The following is a 16,100-nucleotide window of genomic DNA, read 5'->3' as shown; positions in this document are numbered from 1 at the left end:
GGAGCAGCCACCTGAGAAGAGAATTCAAAAGATAAAGTGCCACTCTTGAAAAGGTCCTACTCCTTGCCCTACCACCTCTGATAAAGATGGTTTGATGTTGGCCCTCATCTGCAGATCCTAATATATTGTAGTTAGAGGAAACTATAAGGGACGTGGGTGGCGCTATGGTCTAAACCACTGAGCCTAGGGCTTGCCAATTGGAAGGTCAGCGGTTCAAATCCCCATGACGGGGTGAGCTCCTGTTGTTCAGTCCCAGCTCCTGCCAACCTAGCAATTTGAAAGCACGTCAAAATGCAAGTAGATAAATAGGTACTGCTCCGGTGGGAAGGTAAACGGTGTTTCCGTGCGCTGCTCTGGTTTCGCCAGAAGCGGCTTAGTCATGCTGGCCACATTACCCGGAAAAACTGTCTGCAGACAAACATCGGCTCCCTCGACCAGTAAAGTGAGATGAGCGCCGCAACCCCAGAGTCGTTTGCGACTGGACTTAACTGTCAGGGGTCCTTTACCTTTTTTCTTTTTAGAAGAAACTATTGGCTCTCCTCTCCCTGAATTATTTATTTTACTTTCAAAATCAGTAGTAATATAGAAGTAGGCTGGTGGTGAAAGGAATGCTGTACTTTATTGAGCACTCCTGTAGCACGTAATCCTAAATTATTATTTTTTAATGTAAAGTTTTGTCTTCCTTCCAGCTATATTCTGCCATTCAAACATATTGATTCAATGTTTGAAGTGAAATTGAATTTTATCAGAAGCAGTTTTGCAATCCGCTATCCTGATGTTTACCAGTTCTTTTTGTACGTGCAATGAGGAATTTTCAGAATGGAGTGGACAGCCTCTTTCCTTTTAACTCTTTCATCTCTTGCTCATTAGATTTGTACAGGTATCAAGCTACTGATGCATGATTAGGGCTTAGTGCCACAGTAGTGGTAAGGAGGAAGTTGCTTCCCAACAGAAATAATAAACAATTCGAATGTACGGTGCCTTGGTGCAACACTTCAGCCTTGCAGATAAGTGCCAATTATTTACTAGCCCACAAGAAAAATGCTGCCTGTCTAAACATAGGAAAAGGAATTAAAAATAAGGAACAGTCTCTCTCACACACATACACATACACATACACACACACACACACACAGGTAGAGAGATGGAAGGTAGAGGGAATTCAGCCTTCTTTTTGGCTTCTGTGTCGATCTGTCTCACACCTTAAAATGCATAGTTCTGAAGAATAATTAAAATTATGTTCAGATGTTAATAACTATCCTCTGTAGCATACGTCTAGTCTCACAATTTATAAGTAAATTGTAGAGCATTCAAAAACCTTTAGAATGCTAGAGTTGCCAAACAAATCTATAGTTTCTCCAAATCCAACAAGGAGGATTACTCTCCTGTTCCCAGACATTTAGAAGTGAACAGTGAGATAGCTAAAAGGGGAAACTGTATTCTATTTTTATAATTTAGGGGGGAAACCTTACAGAGGTGAACACAAATACTTAAGTCGGGGGGGGGGGGAATGAGCTGACAAATATTCGGTGTCAGTTGTGACAATGAGGAGACTGATGCTGTGTTTTCAGATGAAGCTGTCTGCTTTTCTGAAAATAAATCTCTTATGCTCCTCTTGAAGGTTGCCATTTTGCGACTGACAGAGGGCTAGTGTTTTCAACAGTGGCTGAGCATGCAGAAATTCAGCAGGTGCAGCTTTCTGCTAGGGAAAGCTGCATCTGTTAGATTTCTGCCTATTGTGCAGCTATTACAGTTATGTGGAAATCCTAATATTGGTTATCATAACATATGTTTAAAGTGATTGTTAACTGAAACTTTGATAAAGTCACAAGCTTTGACCAGAGTTGTATGTTTTAGCATAAATGTCTGCATTTCTGTTCCCAATTAAGGCTGCAGTTATACCTGGGAGCAAGTCCCAGTGAACTCACAGCTGGTTTTTTGTGCTGTTCAAGTGTGACGTTTTTCATGTAAGAATCTTTGTAATTAAAATACAAAGTTTCTTCAAAAGAAAGGGCTACTTCATTGTCACATTGTATATATTTTCTGCCTCTTCAGTCTAATTTGTATGATTTAATGATCAAGTTGGTGTACAGAAAATCCACTGGCGGTGTAAAACTATTTCCTCCCCCTTAAAATATAATGCTTTGAAATAGTTGTGCGGAAGCATCCACAGTATACCTTATTAACCAAATAGTAAAGCAAAGCAAAGTGAGAACTGTTATATTCTGATGCCTGCATTTGATAGGTCTTGTACAGTATCCAGTTTTATATCTTCACATTTGGTGACTGCATTTTGTAGAGTCTTCCATTTCTCTGTAGAATCTGCTTTCTCAACTCTATAAGACTACTACATCCCCCCCCCCAAAAAAAACCCCACAGGCCATTTGATGCTGTCAGAATAATTTAGCCTGATGTAGTTCTACTAGCTTTTCAGTCTATTAAAATGCAGGGGAAAGGTTTCCATGATGAGTAGAAAGTAGAGCTGACACCATGGATGGGAGACACACATTCAGTTCAGTTTGCATTTAAAGGTGAACTTACCTATCCACACTAACTGAAACAGTAGGGGAAGTGAAACACAGCCATTTGCAATGCAGTTCTCCAGCCAAGTAGAATGTACAAAAATGAATATACTAAGGTAAAGTGTGCGTATAAATGCATATTATATTGGAGGAATTTCCTTGCAAATATCTGTACATGACGTAAAATTGCATTTGAATGTATTAAGAGAAATTTGCCCTAAAATGTTGATTAATTTTCATGATGCCCCCTCAATAATAATAATAATAATAATAATAATTGAAACCTTTTGTGGAAATGTGGCAAACCAAACTTGGAAATGTGAGAAATGGAAAGAAGCCAAAATCGACATACTGTCTTACCTTGGAAGTCGAACAGCATAGTTCTTGAGCGTTTTGGCTCCCAAACGATTGAAACCCGGAAGTGAATGTTCCGGTTTTCTAACGTTCTTTTGGAAGCCAAACATCCAACGGGGCTTCCGCAGCTTCCAATTGGCTGCAGGAGCTTCCTGCAGCCAATCAGAAGCCATGCTTTGGTTTTTAAACATTTTGGAAGTCGAACAGACTTCCAGAACAGATTCTGTTCAACTTCCAAGGTCTGACTGTATTTACTTGTTCCTAGGGAACACCATCCGGAGTATCCTCATCGTGAATAAATTGGCTCCCTCTATGTGACTGACTGGTGTGGGAATTTCCATGAATGATGGGGCGTGTCTGCCATTTGTGCCCATGTGCACTATACATTTAAAGCAGTAGGATACCACTTTAAACGGTCACATCTTCCCCCAAAGAATTCTGGAAAGTGTAGTTTGTTAATAGAGTTGATAGGAGACCCCCTATTCCTCTACTAGAGCTGCAATTCCCAGAGCTTACTGTGACCCGGGATTGATTGTTAAACCACTCTAGGAATTGTATCGGGGTGGGTGGGGATAGGGGTCTCCTAACAACTCTCAGCACCTTTAACAAACTTCAGTTCCTAGGATTCTTTGGGGGAAGACATGACAGTTTAAAGTGGTATGATGATGCTTTAAATGTATAGTGCAGACCTAGCCAGCATGAAAAATGGTCAAGAATAATAGGAGTCTAGTAACCACATTGGCACCTTGTGAACTGGAGGATATTATTTTTAAAAATTCCTGTATCTGAAACAATTACCGGTATTTCCTTGTAGTCATTGGCTGACATAGTGGTCTACACTGGCAGATTATACTTATTATCAGACTCTCTTTTCCAGCCTTTGAAATTACTAGACACCTGTTTTTAACATTTTAAACTTTTCAGTTAAAGGAGAGTCAATATCAGCATAGTAAGAGCTCTTAGGTTTTTTGCTTGCTTGTTCATTTTGCTTACCAAACAATGTTATTATCTTCTGTAATAAGAGATCTGCTAGGATAAATGTGCAACACTTTGCTTGGACTAAATATTGCCTCAAGTTTACTAATGTATGACACTGGTTCACTCTAATAAATGTTAACCAACTGGTTCACTTTAACTAATGTTAATCTTGTTCATTCATAAACCTTTGCATATTTGCTACCCTTAGGTAATTTCAAGTTCATTTTGTCTGCTTGGATAACTGCAAGAATCTGGAGAAATGGTTATATGGTCCCTAGAGCTTTATTATTCTAATTAAACTTGTCAGAGAAATTATTTTAGGTCCACCAGATAACATAAAAATTAAGCTTCCAGACAAAAGAGAGTATTAATTTATAGCTGGTATGTTTGTTCATGTGAATGTCATTTTGTATTATACTGTATATGAAAGAAGTCTCTGCTGCTCAGTTTTGTTTCTAGCACAGCTGCACTTCACAGGGAAGCTAGAAACAAATATAGAAGCTAAGAGAATTCAGTAAACTAGAAAAGCTATTTATACCATCAAAGTTGAATATGTCACAGGTTCCCAGATTGTGGTCCATGGACCACCAGTGGACCAAGGTCTCATTCAGGTAAAACTGTGGTGTGTCTTCTAGATTTGTGGTTGAAGACAGGAGATGGTATAGCCATCGATTAAATACTCCTATTGATTTTTAGTGCTTTTTAGTCCTCCCTTTATTTCTTATATAATGTTTTATCTTATTGCAACCCGAGCCTATATGGAGAGAATGCAGAGCATTCTCAACCCAAGAGGGTCCCGCTCCTTCCATTGCTACAGGCTTGGATTCATAGACCCTAAGCATTGTGTCTGACCCTCTCTGCAGAATGATATGACAGCACACCTTGAGCCCTGCCCTCCCAGTCCAGCTTGCAAAACTGACACTTTTTAAGTGTTCGCTTACATCACTGTCCACTGCAAATCTGGAACTTCCCTACTTGCACTCTGGCAGCATAGTCTCTTGATGGCTTCTCTGCCAGGCACTTTCCTGGACAGGGAAATCCAGCTATTTGAAGTATAAATAGTTTAACCCTCCAAGCATTGATTAAGTATAACTTTTATTAGACTCAGGAATTTAGAGGGATCTGGCCCCTCACAAACTCATAACAATGCTATAATATGATGCATTTCCTTTCTTTTTTTAGGCAATGTACGTGCCCATCCTATTTGGTAGTTTTGGATATGTTTAGCAATAAGGGGGGAACCATCTTGATAGCCCAATCCATTATATTAAACTATTTTAAAGGGTTAGATTCTGACCTACTGTTCTGCAAATGGAAGGGCTCCTTTTGTTGGTGAACATTACTGAGATCCAATGGAAGCTCCACAATGGAGGAAGAGAAGGGGAAATATTTTCCAACTATTTCCCCTCTTCCCTATTTCCCCTTCTCCCTGTAACCCCCAATACCACCTTCCATGTTGATGCAGAGGGTTCCACAACCCTCCAAAGCAGATTTTCAGGCAGCATAGGGGATTGCAGGAGGAAGCCTGAAATAATGTACAGTTCTTAGCCACTGTTAGCAACTCTGCTCCAATTCATTTTAATGCTCATTTTGGCACATACAATGCTCTACATTTTTGAAAGAGATCCTGAGCTTGAAACTGAACCCTTAATGACTTTTGCAGGTTACAAACTCGTCTACCGTCAATTTACATTGATTACTTTTTTGTAATATCTTATCCTTCAGTAGCATTGAGTTAAGGAATACCAAACAATCTCCCGGGCCTTTATTAGTTCTCATTCTATTATTTTTTATTCTTTCCTCTCTTTTTTTAATCTGAAGAAGGTTCAAAAAGGACCAATCAGAATGTAACAAAATAATTTATTTGTAAATGTCTTGTCTCATTGTGAGTTTTGTTTTTTGTTTTTTTGTGTGTGTGGACCGAGATGGCTTCCTTTGTTTTTCTGTAAAATATTATTGTTTCTCTGTAATACATTTTTTTTAAAAAAAAGTTGTACTCTATTTGATGTCTTTATTGTTTTCAGAATCAGAAGAACTTCTTCAGAATAAGAGAGGAAGTAACATTTCAAAAGAGGTAAATCACTGCTGCCTTTTCAAAAACTGCTTTGTTTTATATGAATTGCATTTTTATTGTGCTTCTTAAAGTATCTTAAAATAAACAACAAATAACAGATAGTAGCACATGGCACTTTTCTATATGAGCCCAGTGTAAAAAGCATGAAGATTCATTCTACTATTGGGGAAATCACTAGATAAGGAAAGAGAAAGTAAATAATTGAAAAACTAGTAAAGATTGAATCATATGAAAATGTGTTTTGTACAGTGCAGATGATGAACTATCCATCCAGACAATGTTAGAATGCATTCAGTTGGATCCAGATTAGGAATGTAATCCTATTCCCCTTCCCATTGATGGTTGAGTGGCCAAGGTAGGATGACACATAGTTGCCTCTCTACCAGCCTCCACTAGCAGAGAGGAATACTGTTGGAATTCTCTGCCATGGTGGATGCCCCAGCTTTGCTTTAGCAGGTAGAAAGCTACAGCTGGCCATTCTCACACCTGCAGTAGCAAGCAGAAAGCCGCAAAATGAGGTGTTTTGTGGCATAATAATAATAATAATAATAATAATAATAATAATAATAATAATAATTTATTTATACCCCACCCATCTGGCTGGGTTTCCCCAGCCACTCTGGGCGGCTTCCAACAGAATGTTAAAATACAATAATCTGTTAAACATTAAAAGCTTCTCTAAACAGGGCTGCTTTCAGATGTCTCCTAAAAGTCTGGTGGTTGGTTTTCTCTTTGACATCTGGTGGGAGGGTGTTCCACAGGGCGGGTGCCACTACCGAGAAGGCCCTCTGCCTGGTTCCCTGTAACTTGGTTCCCTGTAACCCACAGTGGCTAGAATCTGCTGGATCCTAAGCTCTGTGGATCCCCCAAAGGATCCTTTAAAATATCCACAGAAATGCGAAAGTAATTTTCTAAAGTAGAACAAGAGGTTTTACCAGGTGGTCCATGGGCTGCCTCTGCTGCTCAGTCCTTGTTGTTGTTGTTGTTGTTAAATTCTTTATAGAAGTAAGACTTTCAGTTTCCGACGTGCCCTGTAACGCAATTCAAAATGTGTTGGGTCCTCACCTCTATGAACTTTAAATTACATTACAGGCAGAAGTGTATTTAGGAGAGCATGGTCAGTTCAGTTGCACTGGGTGTGGAGCCTCAGGGATGATGCAGGGGGTACCGCAATGGAGTGCAGGAGATAGAGGGGCGCCACTGAAATTTGAGACCCCAAGATCTACAACTGTTACAGAGCAAGTCCTCCTTGGGAACAATGGGAATTAATGGTCTGTTGCTCTCAGAGGGAAATGTGCAGCAGAAGCATGCATGCCTCCAGTGCCCTCAGACCACCTGGTGCAGGCAGCCAGAATCCACGGACTGGAGATTCTAAAGTGGACTTCATTATCTGATCCAGTTTATGATCTTCCCAGATTAGATCAAGTGAGTCCACTTTGGAATCCGACCTGAGGATCCCATCCCTACGGTACCTCCTAACGATTCCAAGAGTTCTGAGTATTCACCTTGTGTCCACCAGTGGTGTGGCCCTTTTAATGTGGAATTTATGTCGTATGAGATAAGGCATGTTCCAAGCATCTACTCTTTCAGATAAAATGCTCTAGACCTTTATTTACCCAAGCCTTTTCTGACTTAAATATTTAATTGCTGTCCACTGGGTATCTTCTGGCGTTGTACTGTGTTATCTTTGTTGTATTGTTTCTGGTGTATGCTTTAGATGTATTTTTGGTTTTCTATACACTACAGTATTCTAATGTTTTATAATGTGAGTGGTTTATATTTTTTTATAAGAATTTATTAATTTTAAAAATGAAAAATAAACAAAACACTACCACAAACTACAATACAACCAAAATACAAAACAAAATACAAAAACAAACAAACACTTATTCATCTATACTTACCTTATTTATATCCTTATTTTGGGACTTCATCACATCCTCTCTTCTGTGTTCATTTCAAATATACTATAGTAACTTTATAACATTTTTTGAATTCTTCTTTCTCATCTATTCTCAATCCTTATCTATCATCATATATCTATAATCTTATTCCTAATAAAAATAAACATAACACAATTCTAACTTCTTATATCCTATTTTAGCCTAACTTTTTATTACTGTCGCCTATAATATCCTCTGATCTCAATTTCAAATATCTAACTTTTCACGTCGTTTCAAGTATTCTTTAAATTTCTTCCAATCTTCTTGCACCTTCTCCTCCCTCTGGTCTCTGAGTTTCGCGGTCAGTTCTGCGAGTTCCATATACTCAATCAACTTCATCTGCCTTTTAAAATAACAATAGTTGTTTATATTATGTGGAAGAATGATGCCCATCCTTGTTTGTTTTTGCTGTTTTTATGTTGCTGTGCTAAACTTACAGGTGAGCTCAGAGATTATTAGCTATGTTTCTCCATGCTACAAGATTTTTGTGTTTCCTTGATAAGTTCTTGCTTCTTTCCAAATGGTCACAGTAACTTCTTTCTGCTGAGTGCTTTCTGCCTACTGCCTTCAGCAAAGTTGACTTTGACTTACACAGCCTAAGTGAAAGATGATCTAGCTGATGAATCGTTGTTTCTTATTCTCAGTGCAAAATCCCTTCTAGGGAAAATAAAAGAAGCTGCTGCAAAATGAATCATTTCAAGCAAGTAAAAAACCATGATGGTTGCCTCTGATGATTATGCTCAGGTTGATCAAATAAAATAACTGAAATACAATTTTGAGTGTGAATAGCTAGAGCCAGAAATGAAGCAAAGCATGTTTGTTTTTTTTTTAAAAAAAATGAATTTTGTTAAAAGTGAAAGAAGAGGCACTTAAGATAAGCACATTTTGCATATCATCCCTCAAGTGACATTACACGACATGCTCCACAGCAGTGTGGGGTGTATGCTATGTCGTCTGGACCAAATTTCAAACCACTTAGTACTACTTAGTTTTTTGTGAAGAAAGTGTAGTTCTGCAACAGCCATTAAAAAAATTGTTTAAATCCTTACTGCGAAACTGCTCGGACCCCGGCCTATAAAGCATGGAACAAGCGGGAACAAGTGGGAAATTGCTCAGACCCATGCTTTCTCGACATGGTACAAGCGGAAGTGTAGACAAGCCCTGTATGAGCAACTAAGCAGATTCTAGGACCTGACCAGACAACGATTTCTTTCCATTTTGAAGATAGATTACATATATAAATTAAATTGTTTTGCAGGAGACCCTGAACAAGAGTAAAAGATTAACAGTTCAAGATTCATTTACATCACAAGGTAATCATTTCAGTTCAAAGCTTAACTGTCTCCTACTCCTACTCAATCTTTTTAATATTCTATTGGAGTGTTATTGGGACGCGGGTTGCGCTGTGGCACAGAGACTAGGGCTTGCCAATCAGAAGGTTGGTGGTTTGATTCCCTGCGACGGGGTGAGCTCCCGTTGCTTGGTCCCTGCTCCTGCCAACCTAGCAGTTCGAAAGCACGAAGTGCAAGTAGATAAATAGGTACAGCTCCAGCAGGAAGGTAAATGGTGTTTTCATATGCTGCTCTGGTTCGCCAGAAGCGGCTTAGTCATGCTGGCCACATGACCCGGAAGCTGTACGCCAGCTCCCTCGGCCAGTAAAGCGAGATGAGCGCCACAACCCCAGAGTCGTTTGCGACTGGACCTAATGGTCAGGGCTAACAGCAGAGAGGGAATCCAATATAAAATACTGTTACATCACAATTGCATATCTACCTGAAAGTGAACCTCACTGAGTTCAGTGGAACTTACTCCCAGGTCAACCTGCAATCCTATACACACATATCTGGGAGTAAGACCCAATGGACTTACATCTGAGCAGACACATCTAGGATTGCACTGTTAGAATAATCAACATCAGCTGATAATCAACATCATAATCTCAATGCGAATTTTCTTACTCTTAATTAAAATAAGGAATAGTATATTGATCATTTCACATAAGTTAGATAATAACCACCACAAAAAACATCTCTTTGGAAGCCCATGCTTTTTTAAAAAATGTCAATATTTATTTTCCACTGAAAAATAGGAATCCATGAAGATGCACTTGTCAAGTTGACTGCATGTTTTAAAAGAATGCAAAATGTGGCATGACTGGCTATTTTTGCTCATATCAGAAGAGCAAAAACATTCGGGAGCAAGAAGCACTGACAGAACTGGGGAAACTAGGTCGGACAATGAAATGGTCAGCAATTTGTGAATTGATGCAAACTTTACCCAGAACTTTCTTTGACACTTTATAAATATCTAGTTATGAATTGCAGAACACCATTCAGCTCACCTTATAGAAGACATCCATGTGAAACTTCATAAGCGCTAGAGTTTTGATTCCACATACCTCAGAGCTTAATTACACATGACCATGAGTGTAGCTGGGGGGGGGGGCAAGGAGGGGCAGCTGCCCCCCCAATAAAAAAACATAGCAAACTGAGGTTCTGCCCCCCAACAAAAGGCCTGCCCCCCCAAACTCCTGGCAATGCCCATGCACATGACACTAGTTGTGTCCTTCCCAATCATGTCATGGTTTAAATAAAATAAATTACAGGTGTGTGAGTGATCCCCCCCCCCCATGAACACAGCGTGCAGGGAAAGTAGGTTTACACTTTGCCTACACAATTGCAACAAATCCTCCCCTGTGCTGTAGACGGAGAAAGAAAGAAAGAAAGAAAGACCTTTTCTGCTCAAAACACTGCCCAACCTATTTCCTAGCCTAAATGCAGGCAAGCACCAGTATATAAAGGATTGCTGAAGGCTTAGAATACAAAAATAGGGTCGCTGGCACCAAGTGCTCCTTCACTTTCCCTCCTCTGGCTCACACATTAAAACTGAGCACTACACACATTGTGAATGTTAGTATAATGTACTGTATTCTTCTTTCCTCTTTCTCATTGTACCCCAAATTTGTACCAAGGACCTTCAACATATCAAACACAAGCTGTTCCAGCAGTCCTGAGCTCCTTGTGTTCCTGGTGTCTGTGATTGGGAGAATAGGGATATTTAAATGTTCCCTATTGTTCCCTAATGTTTATAGACTGCTAAACATAACCAAATAGCATAGCAGCGTACAACACCACAATATAACTGATAAAACAGTTTTACAAAGAGGAATCCGCCGCCTGTGAGTCAGTTCATCTTTCCAGGAAAGCCTGTAGAAATAGGAGCGATTTTAGTATCCGATGAAAGGTATACATTGCGAGAGCCTGTCTAACGCCAGTGAGTAGTTTTTCACACAAAGCAGGTGCCATTGTGCTGACTGCTGTCTGCTTACTGTGTAGTTAGGGTGTTTATAGTATGGGTTTCAATCACTTTTGCCCCAGACGTGGCTACTTTTGTTTTTTACCAGGTATGCAACAAGTGAGTGGGGTTCAGTCATCCCTTTCCCTGGTGGGGTTTGAACTCACATCTCTTGCTTCCTAACCCCATACCCAATAGTTGCCTTCCAGAACATGCTGCCCTCCATATTTTTGCACTATAATCAGCCTCAACCAGCACAGCCACAGATTTCTGGGCAGCTTGTGGGTGTTGTGGCCAGCAGTATCCCTGATTGGTGGATTGTGACCGTGTTTCAAGGGGTACTCTGGGCATGAATGCCATTTTCTAGTCATCTTTGAATTGTTGCTGCTACTGTTGCATGTCCCCCACTCCCCTGCACAGCTGAGCATGTATTGGCTCTCGCAGCCATTCTTCTGGTGCCCCACATAGCATTAAGATTGCTCAGTAAACCAGCATTTAAAAGCTCTTGTCAGAAAGTTGGGGCAAAATGTAGAATCAAATGCCATGTATAGCACATTAATAGTTTTTCTCTTTCCCCTCCCTTCTTATAGTTCTTGAATAAAGCAAGACAGTAGCTCTGGGTATAAAAGGGCTTTGATATAGCATGCCATTGCATTTCTAAGCTTTTTGGAATCAACTAATCTCAAGCCAAACTGTTTTAAAGAATAAATACCCTTGAGCCAGTGCTATTTTTCTAGAAAAAGAGGTGCTGGAACCAGTGCCGTAGCTAGGGGAGGTGGGCCCCCCGCAAAATCGGCTTAAAGTATGTCCATAAATATGTCTATAAATAAAAATATTGATTATTGCCTCATAAGAAAAGGTTTTTAATAGAGGGTGAATTGAATGGGGGGAGGGTTGGAGGAGAGGCGAAAAGAAGAGCTAATTTGTCAGTGGCTAGGGGGCGCAATCTGGACAGTTCTGCCGGGGCGCAAGATCACCTAGCTGCGGTTCTGGCCGGAACTCACCATGAACGCCTCCCTTGTTTTCTTATAATGGCAATGGCGCCTACCTGAGAGGTGCTGGAACTGAGTTCCAGCGAGTTCTGGCTGAAAAAAGCCCTGCCTTGAGCATATTGTAAAATACATTTTATGAGCACATGGTGGCCAATAAAAGCCACGATTGCTAGATGCAGATTACTATCAGCACCCAGAGTTTTGGGGTGACGTAAGACGGGTAGTAGAAAGGGCAGAACAGGGCAGACGTTATCTTGCAGCATTATAGCCATCTCCAAGCTCACTATGTCAGCATGATCCCATGTGTCTTATAGTTGGTATTAGACACTTACAACATATCTGTTGCTAGTGGACACTCTCTTTCAGAATGGCATGCTCTACTTGTCAAGCACAACGTGGTGCATTAGTTAGGGACAGAAGCCAGTTTGTGTACCATTCTAGCTGTGCATAACTTTGAGGTGTTTGTTTTAACCAAGTGTTATATATATATATATATTTTATTAAACAGCAAAAAACACAAGACATGCACAAATACACAAATACATAGTAAAAAATAAGAAGATAACTTAATAAACACATCGAACCAAAAACACCAAAAGAAAAATTCCTATTAACAAACAACGAAAGGATAACTTGTTCCCCCCTAAGTTTCCAAATGACAAAGTAACCAATCCATATCGCCTATACATTTGAATCTTATTCATTGATTTACCAAACCAGCTTCATCAAACACAAGATTTTAATAAAATCTGGAACCCTACTTAATGATTGTTTATGTCTCTTTTTCATCCTTCTGTACCTTTTGCCTTTTGCCACCTCCTTTTATATTAAAGGGGGGAAAGGAGATAGAAAAGAAAGAAAAGGAAAAAGCAAAAAAAAAAAAAAGGAAATGAGAGGAAGAAGAGAAAATAAAGCAGAGAAAAGAACAATACAAGAGAAAAAAAAGAAAAAGAAAGAAAACAAAACAAACCAACAAATATACCCACATACATATATATATATATGTATACATACATACCTACATACATACACATATACATACATATACATACACATACATATGGACCCTTGTGTCCAACTTCCTGGTAAATCCCCTTGCTTTAACTAAGTTTCAATTTGAGTGCTTACGACATCGCACTTTATCTTATATTTACTATCCCATGCATTCTCTAAAATCTATTTACTCCACCATCTCCCTTTATCCTACCTCTCTTCCCTTATTCCTCGAAAGCTGGCATACTAACAAAACTTTTGTTATGTTTCAACACATAATTTTTGTAACTTTCCCATTTTTCAATGAATCTCTGCTTAGACTTTCCTCTAATATTGTTCGTAAGTAGAGCCATCTCGGCCAGTTCTTGTAGCTTAACGTGCCAGTCAACGACACTTGGTACATCCTGCTGTTTCCAAACCTTTGCCACTACTAAACGGGCCGCTGCAGTTGCATACAAGAAGACTTCCTTAAATTTGTTCGGTATCTCTTTATCTATTATGCTCAATAAAAACATCTCCGGTTTTTTAGGGAAAGCGATTTGCATCATTTTTTTCAATTCATCATATATCTCCCCCCAAAATGCTTTAATTTTTCGGCACCTCCACCACATGTGTATAAAATCTCCGTTTTCCACTCCACACCTCCAACAAACATTTGCAACACATTTATGCATTTTTGAGAGTCTGGCCGGTGTGAGGTACCACCTATGGGCCATTTTCAACATATTTTCCCTTATAATCTGGTTTGCAGTAAATTTTAAATTGACCTGCCAAAGTTTCTCCCAGACTTCAAACATAATTGGGTGGCCCAGATCCTGCGCCCACTTTGTCATTGAGGCAGTTACCGTCTCATCCATTACCACATATTCCACCAACATCTTATACATATGGGATATTATTTTATGGTTGGTATTTAAACATTCTTTTTCGAATTTTGAAGGCTCTTTCCCAAATCCAATCCTCTTGTCTTGTTTGTAAATTTCGTTTATTTGAAAGTAATCCAGCCAACTTGATAAATATTCTTTAATCTCCTCATATTTTTTTACTACCAATTCATCTCCTCTTTCTGTTAGCAACATATTGTACGTAATCCATTCTGCTTTTTCATTATTCTTTCGTTTCATTGCCACTGCCTCAAAGGGGGAAATCCACTTTGGTACCCTCGTCTCAATATATCTTTTATATTTTTCCCACACCATATATATCGCGTTCCTTATTATGTGGTTACAGAAGCCTCTGTGCACTTTTGTTTTGCCATAGTTTAAATACGCATGCCATCCGAAGCGCAGATCGTGGCCCTCCAAATCTAATGTTCTCCAATTACGGAGTATACACCATTCTTTAAGCCACATAAAACAGGCAGCTTCATAATATATCTTAAGGTCCGGAAGGCCCAGTCCTCCTTTTTCTACAGTATTTATCATTATCTTGTGTTTTATTCGAGGTCTTTTGCCATTCCAGATAAATTTGGAAATTTCTTTTTGCCACTTGTCTATATTATTGATTTTTCCTAGAATTGGCATAGTTTGGAATAAAAAAAGAAACTTTGGCAAGACATTCATTTTTATAACTGCAATGCGTCCCAACAGTGAAAGATTTAGTTTGTTCCATATCTCCAGTTGCTTTTTGATTTCGTTCCAGTATTTGGAGTAATTGTCATTGTACAGATTTATATTTTTTGCTGTTATTGTTAATCCTAAGTATTTTATTTTTGGGTAGATCTTTATCTGTGTTATTTTTTCTAATTCGTCTCTCTGAGCCATTGGAAGATTTTTAACTAATAGTTTAGTCTTATTTAAGTTCAACCTCAGGCCTGAAACCTTGCCATACTCTCGAATTAGCTCCAATGCCTTTGTCAGACTCTTAATTGGTTGTTCCGTTGTAATTATGAGATCATCCGCAAAAGCCCTAAGTTTGTAACTACTCTTTCCCTGCGTTATTCCTTTTATTTCATTCTCTTCTCGAATTTGCTTACATAAGATTTCCAGCGTTAGAATAAAAATTAGTGGGGAGAGTGGACACCCTTGTCTGACCCCTTTTTTAATTTCGCATTCCTGCGTCAAGTTTCCATTTATTATGATCTTCGCTTTCTGATTTGAATAAATGGCTTCTATTCCTTTTACAAACTGTTCTCCAAATTCCATTTGTTCTAGAGCTCTTATCATAAACCTCCAGGAAACCCTATCGAAGGCTTTTTCAGCATCTATCGCCATGAAGGCCGCTTCTTTATTGATTTCTAATTCCAAATATTCCAGCAGGTTGATAATGTTTCTAGTATTCATAAAAATATGCCTCCCTGGTAGGAATCCGGCCTGGTCTTCGTGTATCACAGACTGCAGTATCTTTTTTAATCTTTCTGCTAATACATTTGCGTATAATTTGTAGTCATTATTGAGGAGTGCGATCGGTCTGAAGTTACTCATTAATTCAGGGTCCCCTCCTTGTTTTGGGATTAATACTATATAGCTGTGTTTCCAAGAGTCCGGCATAGTTCCCTCCTTTAAAATATTATTCATGATATTCTTTAATGGCTCACTCAAGATATCTTCAAATTTCTTATAATATACTGCTGATAAGCCGTCCGGCCCTGGTGACTTTCCTAATTTCGCCTTTTTAATTGCTATTTGGATTTCATATGGTGTTACTGGGCCATTTAGACTTTCTCTTTGCTCTTTAGTTAATTTTGGCAGGCAGTTTTTTCTTAAATAATCAGTTATTTCTTCACACGTCTCATTACCTTCCCTGTATAAATCTCTATAAAATTGGGCAAATCTCTTTTCTATTTCATTAGGGTTCACTATTATCTCTTCCCCTACTTTTATTCTGCAAATTTGTCCAGTGCCAGACAATTGTGGAGGATAAAATTATGCCAGCCTTTCTTCTTATTCTTTGAGGAACGTAACTCACTGGTAGAGTATATAGGCTTTGCCTGCAAAAAGGTCTCCGGTTC

This window comes from Lacerta agilis, chromosome 3, assembly GCF_009819535.1.
Source record: "Lacerta agilis isolate rLacAgi1 chromosome 3, rLacAgi1.pri, whole genome shotgun sequence".
Classification (NCBI taxonomy): Eukaryota; Metazoa; Chordata; class Lepidosauria; order Squamata; family Lacertidae; genus Lacerta; species Lacerta agilis.
This window is presented reverse-complemented; position numbering follows the sequence as displayed.